General features: G+C 51.4%; 1 protein-coding gene and 27 non-coding genes across 29 annotated transcripts in view; all 28 read right to left on the reverse strand.

Annotated features, from left to right (window-relative positions):
• The window catches only part of LOC148682687 (5S ribosomal RNA), a 119-nt gene extending 9 nt beyond the window's left edge, over window positions 1-110 (reverse strand). The window contains exon 1 of the ribosomal RNA XR_015943249.1: window positions 1-110. This exon is cut by the window's left edge and continues 9 nt beyond it. This is a non-coding gene — a ribosomal RNA (5S ribosomal RNA).
• LOC148682569 (uncharacterized) overlaps window positions 1-5,000 on the reverse strand; it is a 1,090,975-nt gene that overhangs the window by 1,059,796 nt on the left and 26,179 nt on the right. The gene's annotated exons all lie outside the window — the stretch shown is intronic.
• Window positions 169-287, reverse strand: LOC148682688 (5S ribosomal RNA). Its single transcript, XR_015944207.1, has one exon. It is a non-coding gene; the product is annotated as a 5S ribosomal RNA (ribosomal RNA).
• Window positions 346-464, reverse strand: LOC148682689 (5S ribosomal RNA). The gene has a single exon (XR_015943261.1). It is a non-coding gene; the product is annotated as a 5S ribosomal RNA (ribosomal RNA).
• LOC148682690 (5S ribosomal RNA) lies at window positions 523-641 on the reverse strand. Its single transcript, XR_015944476.1, has one exon. It is a non-coding gene; the product is annotated as a 5S ribosomal RNA (ribosomal RNA).
• Window positions 700-818, reverse strand: LOC148682691 (5S ribosomal RNA). Its single transcript, XR_015944458.1, has one exon. It is a non-coding gene; the product is annotated as a 5S ribosomal RNA (ribosomal RNA).
• LOC148682692 (5S ribosomal RNA) lies at window positions 877-995 on the reverse strand. The gene has a single exon (XR_015944484.1). It is a non-coding gene; the product is annotated as a 5S ribosomal RNA (ribosomal RNA).
• LOC148682693 (5S ribosomal RNA) lies at window positions 1,054-1,172 on the reverse strand. Its single transcript, XR_015944411.1, has one exon. It is a non-coding gene; the product is annotated as a 5S ribosomal RNA (ribosomal RNA).
• On the reverse strand, window positions 1,350-1,468 carry LOC148682694 (5S ribosomal RNA). The gene has a single exon (XR_015944208.1). It is a non-coding gene; the product is annotated as a 5S ribosomal RNA (ribosomal RNA).
• LOC148682695 (5S ribosomal RNA) lies at window positions 1,527-1,645 on the reverse strand. The gene has a single exon (XR_015944561.1). It is a non-coding gene; the product is annotated as a 5S ribosomal RNA (ribosomal RNA).
• On the reverse strand, window positions 1,704-1,822 carry LOC148682696 (5S ribosomal RNA). The gene has a single exon (XR_015944209.1). It is a non-coding gene; the product is annotated as a 5S ribosomal RNA (ribosomal RNA).
• On the reverse strand, window positions 1,881-1,999 carry LOC148682697 (5S ribosomal RNA). The gene has a single exon (XR_015944210.1). It is a non-coding gene; the product is annotated as a 5S ribosomal RNA (ribosomal RNA).
• Window positions 2,058-2,176, reverse strand: LOC148682698 (5S ribosomal RNA). The gene has a single exon (XR_015944477.1). It is a non-coding gene; the product is annotated as a 5S ribosomal RNA (ribosomal RNA).
• Window positions 2,235-2,353, reverse strand: LOC148682699 (5S ribosomal RNA). The gene has a single exon (XR_015944459.1). It is a non-coding gene; the product is annotated as a 5S ribosomal RNA (ribosomal RNA).
• LOC148682700 (5S ribosomal RNA) lies at window positions 2,412-2,530 on the reverse strand. Its single transcript, XR_015944211.1, has one exon. It is a non-coding gene; the product is annotated as a 5S ribosomal RNA (ribosomal RNA).
• LOC148682701 (5S ribosomal RNA) lies at window positions 2,589-2,707 on the reverse strand. The gene has a single exon (XR_015944412.1). It is a non-coding gene; the product is annotated as a 5S ribosomal RNA (ribosomal RNA).
• Window positions 2,885-3,003, reverse strand: LOC148682702 (5S ribosomal RNA). Its single transcript, XR_015944213.1, has one exon. It is a non-coding gene; the product is annotated as a 5S ribosomal RNA (ribosomal RNA).
• LOC148682703 (5S ribosomal RNA) lies at window positions 3,062-3,180 on the reverse strand. The gene has a single exon (XR_015944214.1). It is a non-coding gene; the product is annotated as a 5S ribosomal RNA (ribosomal RNA).
• On the reverse strand, window positions 3,239-3,357 carry LOC148682704 (5S ribosomal RNA). Its single transcript, XR_015944510.1, has one exon. It is a non-coding gene; the product is annotated as a 5S ribosomal RNA (ribosomal RNA).
• On the reverse strand, window positions 3,416-3,534 carry LOC148682705 (5S ribosomal RNA). Its single transcript, XR_015944215.1, has one exon. It is a non-coding gene; the product is annotated as a 5S ribosomal RNA (ribosomal RNA).
• On the reverse strand, window positions 3,593-3,711 carry LOC148682706 (5S ribosomal RNA). The gene has a single exon (XR_015944460.1). It is a non-coding gene; the product is annotated as a 5S ribosomal RNA (ribosomal RNA).
• Window positions 3,770-3,888, reverse strand: LOC148682707 (5S ribosomal RNA). Its single transcript, XR_015943262.1, has one exon. It is a non-coding gene; the product is annotated as a 5S ribosomal RNA (ribosomal RNA).
• LOC148682708 (5S ribosomal RNA) lies at window positions 3,947-4,065 on the reverse strand. The gene has a single exon (XR_015944434.1). It is a non-coding gene; the product is annotated as a 5S ribosomal RNA (ribosomal RNA).
• Window positions 4,124-4,242, reverse strand: LOC148682709 (5S ribosomal RNA). The gene has a single exon (XR_015944461.1). It is a non-coding gene; the product is annotated as a 5S ribosomal RNA (ribosomal RNA).
• On the reverse strand, window positions 4,301-4,419 carry LOC148682710 (5S ribosomal RNA). Its single transcript, XR_015944485.1, has one exon. It is a non-coding gene; the product is annotated as a 5S ribosomal RNA (ribosomal RNA).
• On the reverse strand, window positions 4,479-4,597 carry LOC148682711 (5S ribosomal RNA). The gene has a single exon (XR_015944413.1). It is a non-coding gene; the product is annotated as a 5S ribosomal RNA (ribosomal RNA).
• On the reverse strand, window positions 4,775-4,893 carry LOC148682712 (5S ribosomal RNA). Its single transcript, XR_015944216.1, has one exon. It is a non-coding gene; the product is annotated as a 5S ribosomal RNA (ribosomal RNA).
• The window catches only part of LOC148682713 (5S ribosomal RNA), a 119-nt gene continuing 70 nt past the window's right edge, over window positions 4,952-5,000 (reverse strand). The window contains exon 1 of the ribosomal RNA XR_015944217.1: window positions 4,952-5,000. This exon is cut by the window's right edge and continues 70 nt beyond it. This is a non-coding gene — a ribosomal RNA (5S ribosomal RNA).

Consider the following 5,000-nt stretch of genomic DNA (forward strand, 5'->3'; position numbering starts at 1 on the left):
CACCTGGTATTCCCAGGCCGTCTCCCATCCAAGTACTAACCAGGCCCGACCCTGCTTTACTTCCGAGTTCAGATGAGATCGGGCATTTCCAGGGTGGTATGGCCGTAAGCGAAACAGGCTGTCAAGCGTTGGCTATTTAAATCAGCTGCCAAATGAAGCACTTCGAAAAGCTTACAGCACCTGGTATTCCCAGGCGGTCTCCCATCCAAGTACTAACCAGGCCCGACCCTGCTTTACTTCCGAGTTCAGATGAGATCGGGCATTTCCAGGGTGGTATGGCCGTAAGCGAAAGAGGCTGTCAAGCGTTGGCTATTTAAATCAGCTGCCAAATGAAGCACTTCGAAAAGCTTACAGCACCTGGTATTCCCAGGCGTTCTCCCATCCAAGTACTAAGCAGGTCCGACCCTGCTTTACTTCCGAGTTCAGATGAGATCGGGCATTTCCAGGGTGGTATGGCCGTAAGCGAAAGAGGCTGTCAAGCGTTGGCTATTTAAATCAGCTGCCAAATGAAGCACTTCGAAAAGCTTACAGCACCTGGTATTCCCAGGCGGTCTCCCATCCAAGTACTAACCAGGCCCGACTCTGCTTTACTTCCGAGTTCAGATGAGATCGGGCATTTCCAGGGTGGTATGGCCGTAAGCGAAAGAGGTTGTCAAGCGTTGGCTATTTAAATCAGCTGCCAAATGAAGCACTTCGAAAAGCTGACAGCACCTGGTATTCCCAGGCGGTCTCCCATCCAAGTACTAACCAGGCCCGACCCTGCTTTACTTCCGAGTTCAGATGAGATCGGGCATTTCCAGGGTGGTATGGCCGTAAGCGAAACAGGCTGTCAAGCGTTGGCTATTTAAATCAGCTGCCAAATGAAGCACTTCGAAAAGCTTACAGCACCTGGTATTCCCAGGCGGTCTCCCATCCAAGTACTAACCAGGACCGACCCTGCTTTACTTCCGAGTTCAGATGAGATCGGGCATTTCCAGGGTGGTATGGCCGTAAGCGAAAGAGGCTGTCAAGCGTTGGCTATTTAAATCAGCTGCCAAATGAAGCACTTCGAAAAGCTTACAGCACCTGGTATTCCCAGGCGGTCTCCCATCCAAGTACTAACCAGGCCCGACCCTGCTTTACTTCCGAGTTCAGATGAGATCAGGCATTTCCAGGGTGGTATGGCCGTAAGCGAAAGAGGCTGTCAAGCGTTGGCTATTTAAAACAGGCGCAGCACCAGGGAAGGACGCAGCTCAGCTGGCATCGATACAGCATCGACAGAAACAATGCCCTTGAAGGCGAGAAAAAATAATGGCAGCGAAGCTGTGACACGGGGAAGTCTATCAGCTGCCAAATGAAGCACTTCGAAAAGCTTACAGCACCTGGTATTCCCAGGCGGTCTCCCATCCAAGTACTAACCAGGCCCGACCCTGCTTTACTTCCGAGTTCAGATGAGATCGGGCATTTCCAGGGTGGTATGGCCGTAAGCGAAAGAGGCTGTCAAGCGTTGGCTATTTAAATCAGCTGCCAAATGAAGCACTTCGAAAAGCTTACAGCACCTGGTATTCCCAGGCGGTCTCCCATCCAAGTACTAACCAGGCCCGACCCTGCTTTACTTCGGAGTTCAGATGAGATCGGGCATTTCCAGGGTGGTATGGCCGTAAGCGAAAGAGGCTGTCAAGCGTTGGCTATTTAAAGCAGCTGCCAAATGAAGCACTTCGAAAAGCTTACAGCACCTGGTATTCCCAGGCGGTCTCCCATCCAAGTACTAACCAGGCCCGACCCTGCTTTACTTCCGAGTTCAGATGAGATCGGGCATTTCCAGGGTGGTATGGCCGTAAGCGAAAGAGGCTGTCAAGCGTTGGCTATTTAAATCAGCTGCCAAATGAAGCACTTCGAAAAGCTTACAGCACCTGGTATTCCCAGGCGGTCTCCCATCCAAGTACTAACCAGGCCCGACCCTGCTTTACTTCCGAGTTCAGATGAGATCGGGCATTTCCAGGGTGGTATGGCCGTAAGCGAAAGAGGCTGTCAAGCGTTGGCTATTTAAATCAGCTGCCAAATGAAGCACTTCGAAAAGCTTACAGCACCTGGTATTCCCAGGCGGTCTCCCATCCAAGTACTAACCAGGCCCGACTCTGCTTTACTTCCGAGTTCAGATGAGATCGGGCATTTCCAGGGTGGTATGGCCGTAAGCGAAAGAGGTTGTCAAGCGTTGGCTATTTAAATCAGCTGCCAAATGAAGCACTTCGAAAAGCTGACAGCACCTGGTATTCCCAGGCGGTCTCCCATCCAAGTACTAACCAGGCCCGACCCTGCTTTACTTCCGAGTTCAGATGAGATCGGGCATTTCCAGGGTGGTATGGCCGTAAGCGAAACAGGCTGTCAAGCGTTGGCTATTTAAATCAGCTGCCAAATGAAGCACTTCGAAAAGCTTACAGCACCTGGTATTCCCAGGCGGTCTCCCATCCAAGTACTAACCAGGCCCGACCCTGCTTTACTTCCGAGTTCAGATGAGATCGGGCATTTCCAGGGTGGTATGGCCGTAAGCGAAAGAGGCTGTCAAGCGTTGGCTATTTAAATCAGCTGCCAAATGAAGCACTTCGAAAAGCTTACAGCACCTGGTATTCCCAGGCGGTCTCCCATCCAAGTACTAACCAGGCCCGACCCTGCTTTACTTCCGAGTTCAGATGAGATCAGGCATTTCCAGGGTGGTATGGCCGTAAGCGAAAGAGGTTGTCAAGCGTTGGCTATTTAAAACAGGCGCAGCACCAGGGAAGGACGCAGCTCAGCTGGCATCGATACAGCATCGACAGAAACAATGCCCTTGAAGGCGAGAAAAAATAATGGCAGCGAAGCTGTGACACGGGGAAGTCTATCAGGTGCCAAATGAAGCACTTCGAAAAGCTTACAGCACCTGGTATTCCCAGGCGGTCTCCCATCCAAGTACTAACCAGGCCCGACCCTGCTTTACTTCCGAGTTCAGATGAGATCGGGCATTTCCAGGGTGGTATGGCCGTAAGCGAAAGAGGCTGTCAAGCGTTGGCTATTTAAATCAGCTGCCAAATGAAGCACTTGGAAAAGCTTACAGCACCTGGTATTCCCAGGCGGTCTCCCATCCAAGTACTAACCAGGCCCGACCCTGCTTTACTTCCGAGTTCAGATGAGATCGGGCATTTCCAGGGTGGTATGGCCGTAAGCGAAAGAGGCTGTCAAGCGTTGGCTATTTAAATCAGCTGCCAAATGAAGCACTTCGAAAAGCTTACAGCACCTGGTATTCCCAGGCGGTCTCCCATCCAAGCACTAACCAGGCCCGACCCTGCTTTACTTCCGAGTTCAGATGAGATCGGGCATTTCCAGGGTGGTATGGCCGTAAGCGAAAGAGGCTGTCAAGCGTTGGCTATTTAAATCAGCTGCCAAATGAAGCACTTCGAAAAGCTTACAGCACCTGGTATTCCCAGGCGGTCTCCCATCCAAGTACTAACCAGGCCCGACCCTGCTTTACTTCCGAGTTCAGATGAGATCGGGCATTTCCAGGGTGGTATGGCCGTAAGCGAAAGAGGCTGTCAAGCGTTGGCTATTTAAATCAGCTGCCAAATGAAGCACTTCGAAAAGCTGACAGCACCTGGTATTCCCAGGCGGTCTCCCATCCAAGTACTAACCAGGCCCGACCCTGCTTTACTTCCGAGTTCAGATGAGATCGGGCATTTCCAGGGTGGTATGGCCGTAAGCGAAAGAGGCTGTCAAGCGTTGGCTATTTAAATCAGCTGCCAAATGAAGCACTTCGAAAAGCTTACAGCACCTGGTATTCCCAGGCGTTCTCCCATCCAAGTACTAAGCAGGTCCGACCCTGCTTTACTTCCGAGTTCAGATGAGATCGGGCATTTCCAGGGTGGTATGGCCGTAAGCGAAAGAGGCTGTCAAGCGTTGGCTATTTAAATCAGCTGCCAAATGAAGCACTTCGAAAAGCTTACAGCACCTGGTATTCCCAGGCGGTCTCCCATCCAAGTACTAACCAGGCCCAACTCTGCTTTACTTCCGAGTTCAGATGAGATCGGGCATTTCCAGGGTGGTATGGCCGTAAGCGAAAGAGGTTGTCAAGCGTTGGCTATTTAAATCAGCTGCCAAATGAAGCACTTCGAAAAGCTGACAGCACCTGGTATTCCCAGGCGGTCTCCCATCCAAGTACTAACCAGGCCCGACCCTGCTTTACTTCCGAGTTCAGATGAGATCGGGCATTTCCAGGGTGGTATGGCCGTAAGCGAAACAGGCTGTCAAGCGTTGGCTATTTAAATCAGCTGCCAAATGAAGCACTTGGAAAAGCTTACAGCACCTGGTATTCCCAGGCGGTCTCCCATCCAAGTACTAACCAGGACCGACCCTGCTTTACTTCCGAGTTCAGATGAGATCGGGCATTTCCAGGGTGGTATGGCCGTAAGCGAAAGAGGCTGTCAAGCGTTGGCTATTTAAATCAGCTGCCAAATGAAGCACTTCGAAAAAGCTTACAGCACCTGGTATTCCCAGGCGGTCTCCCATCCAAGTACTAACCAGGCCCGACCCTGCTTTACTTCCGAGTTCAGATGAGATCAGGCATTTCCAGGGTGGTATGGCCGTAAGCGAAAGAGGCTGTCAAGCGTTGGCTATTTAAAACAGGCGCAGCACCAGGGAAGGACGCAGCTCAGCTGGCATCGATACAGCATCGACAGAAACAATGCCCTTGAAGGCGAGAAAAAATAATGGCAGCGAAGCTGTGACACGGGGAAGTCTATCAGCTGCCAAATGAAGCACTTCGAAAAGCTTACAGCACCTGGTATTCCCAGGCGGTCTCCCATCCAAGTACTAACCAGGCCCGACCCTGCTTTACTTCCGAGTTCAGATGAGATCGGGCATTTCCAGGGTGGTATGGCCGTAAGCGAAAGAGGCTGTCAAGCGTTGGCTATTTAAATCAGCTGCCAAATGAAGCACTTCGAAAAGCTTACAGCACCTGGTATTCCCAGGCGGTCTCCCATCCAAGTACTAAC

Source organism: Danio rerio, chromosome 4 (genome assembly GCF_052040795.2).
Source record: "Danio rerio strain M-AB ecotype USA chromosome 4, GRCz13ab, whole genome shotgun sequence".
In the NCBI taxonomy this organism is placed as follows: domain Eukaryota; kingdom Metazoa; phylum Chordata; class Actinopteri; order Cypriniformes; family Danionidae; genus Danio; species Danio rerio.